Source organism: Trichosurus vulpecula, chromosome 6 (genome assembly GCF_011100635.1).
Source record: "Trichosurus vulpecula isolate mTriVul1 chromosome 6, mTriVul1.pri, whole genome shotgun sequence".
Lineage (NCBI taxonomy): Eukaryota > Metazoa > Chordata > Mammalia > Diprotodontia > Phalangeridae > Trichosurus > Trichosurus vulpecula.
The window spans coordinates 95966205-95968763 of NC_050578.1; the positions used below are offsets into that span (position 1 = coordinate 95966205).

A 2559-nucleotide genomic window follows, 5' to 3' on the forward strand; every position below is an offset into this window, starting at 1 on the left:
GTTTGAGAAGAGAGTGAACATGAGAGTAATCTGGAATTATGCCAAAGAGTTATGAAATTATGTGTACCCTTTGGTCCAGCAGTACCACTGTTTCCCAAGGTGATTAGGGAAAAAAAGAAAAAAAGGATAAAGTCAAAAGAATCAAAAAAGAAGAAAATGTGAAATATCTCACAATTGACCAGGAAAATAGATCAAGGAGAGATAGTTTGAGAATTATTGTAGCACCTGAAAGGCATGATCAAAAATGGACTTAGATGATATATTTCAAGAAATCTGAAAGGAAAATTTCCCTGATATCTTAGATCCAGAGGGGAAAATAGACACTGAAAGGATCTGCTACTCATCTCCTGAAAGAGATGCCAAAAAGAAAACTTCCAACAATATTATAGCCAAATTCCAGAGCTCACAGGTAAAGGAAAAGAAAGCAGCCAAAAACAAACAATTTAAACAATATGGAGCTGCAGTCAGGATAACACAAGACTTAGCAGCTTCCATGTTAAAGGAGCAGAAGGCTTGGAATATGATATTGCAGAAGGCAAAGGAGCTAGGATTACAATCAAGAACAACATACCTGGCAAAATTGAGTGTAATCCTTCTGGGGGGGGGGATGGAGATTTAATTAGGGTAATATAAAGCTTTCTTGATGAAAAGATAAGAGTTGGGGTCCCTCGTCTTCCTCTGTCTCTCTCCCCTCCTCCAGCTGTCTCTACTACCACCTGTAATGACCTATGAGGATCTAGGTGACTTGCCAGTCAACTTGTGTCAGTGAGTGGGAAAACAGTAGCAACAGAATAACAAAGTAACTATGGCCAAGTGCTGTGAGGCTCTTCAGAAGGTTTATCACTATGATAATGTGGAACTAAATTGCAAAATGAAATTTGGAATCTACTTACCACCAAAGTCAGAAATTTGAAAATGTCCTATACTTTACTGGCTGTTTTGTTTAAATTTTATCACCAAGGGGCAGCAGAACATGGCCTCATTGTCATTGCACCATACAGAAGTCCATGTGGCTGTAATATTAAAGGAGAAGATGGCAGCTGGGACTTTGGTACTGGTGCTGATTTTTATGTGAATGCCACTGAAGAACCTTGGAAAATCAACTGTAGGATGTACTCTTATGTAATAGATGAGCTGCCCAAGCTGATAAATGCCAGTTTTCCAGCTGACCCAGAGAAAATATCTATTTTTGGCCATCCTATGGGAGGCTATGGAGCTCTGATTTGTGCTTTGAAGAATTCCAGAAAATACAAATCTGTGTCAGCATTCTCTCCAATCTGCAGTCCAATGCTCTGTCCTTGGGGGGAAAAGGCCTTCCGTGGATATTTAAGATCAGATCAAAGTAAGTGGGAGTCGTATGACGCAACTCATCTTGTGAAATCTTATCCAGATTTTCAGTTGGACATACTAATCAATCAAGGCAAAGATGACCAGTTCTTTAAACATGGGCAATTACTTCCTCACAACTTTATAGCTTCTGGTGTGGAACAGAAAATTTCAATTGTTTTTTGATTGCAAGAGGGATATGATCATAACTAGTACTTCATTGCAACTTTTGTTAATGATCACATCAGGAATCATGCAAAATACTTGAACACATAAGCTACATGTACAAGTCAACTCACAATTATAAAAGTTGCTATGTAAACTGAACTTTTGAAAAGATAGAATTATACATGAAAAGTTACCATCTGTGAACATTCACTTCTATTTTTTATTAAAGGCTTACCACCTTCTGAATAAATATATAAAATCAGGCAATCAGATTCCTTTGTGCTCCCCATAGGGACCCTGATAGAAGACACGTCAGAACCTACAGGAACTTTGAAATCCTTGGAAAATTAAGTTTAAAGGATCACAGAATATGTAAATGATCACAGTTGACTTGGAAAGAATACAGTGATTCAAGTGTATTTGGGGATGTAACAATAAGTTGTTGGTCATTGCATGTAACAGTTCTTAAAGAACTAAATTATGGAATTGTTTCTCAGTAACTGAATAAAGACACAATGCAAAAAAAAGAAAAGATAGGAGCTGAATATATTTGTTATGCAAATGTCAAAATTCAAGAGAAGCATAAAAAAGGTAAACATGAAAGAGAAATCATAAGGGACTTGATATGGTTAAACTGTTTACATTCCTATATGGGAAGATGATATACATAACTCCTAAGTCATTTATCATTTTTAGGGCAGTTAGAAGGAGTCTACATAAACAGACGGTATGAACAGGAGTCAATTATGTTGAAATGATCCCTGCTCCAAAAATTAAAAAGAAAACATGGTGAGAAATAGAAATTAAATGAGAGGAGAAAGGGGGAGGTAGAATGCGAAAAATGTCCTCACATAAAAGCAACACTCAAGGAAGAGTTTTTATAATAGAGGGAAAGATGGGCTGGGGAGGTCGCAGGCAATGTGTGAACTTCACTCTCATCAAAATTGGTTCAAAGAATACATACACACACATACACACACATCATATTTCTGTTTGTTTTTCATATTTAAATGTTTCTTTTGTCTCCATTAATGGGTGTGTGTATGTGTGTGTGTGTGTGTGTGT

General features: G+C 36.8%; 1 pseudogene; it reads left to right on the top strand.

Annotated features, from left to right (window-relative positions):
- Window positions 1-19: 19 nt before the first annotated feature.
- LOC118854687 lies at window positions 20-1602 on the top strand (annotated as a pseudogene).
- The last annotated feature ends 957 nt before the right edge of the window (window positions 1603-2559 follow it).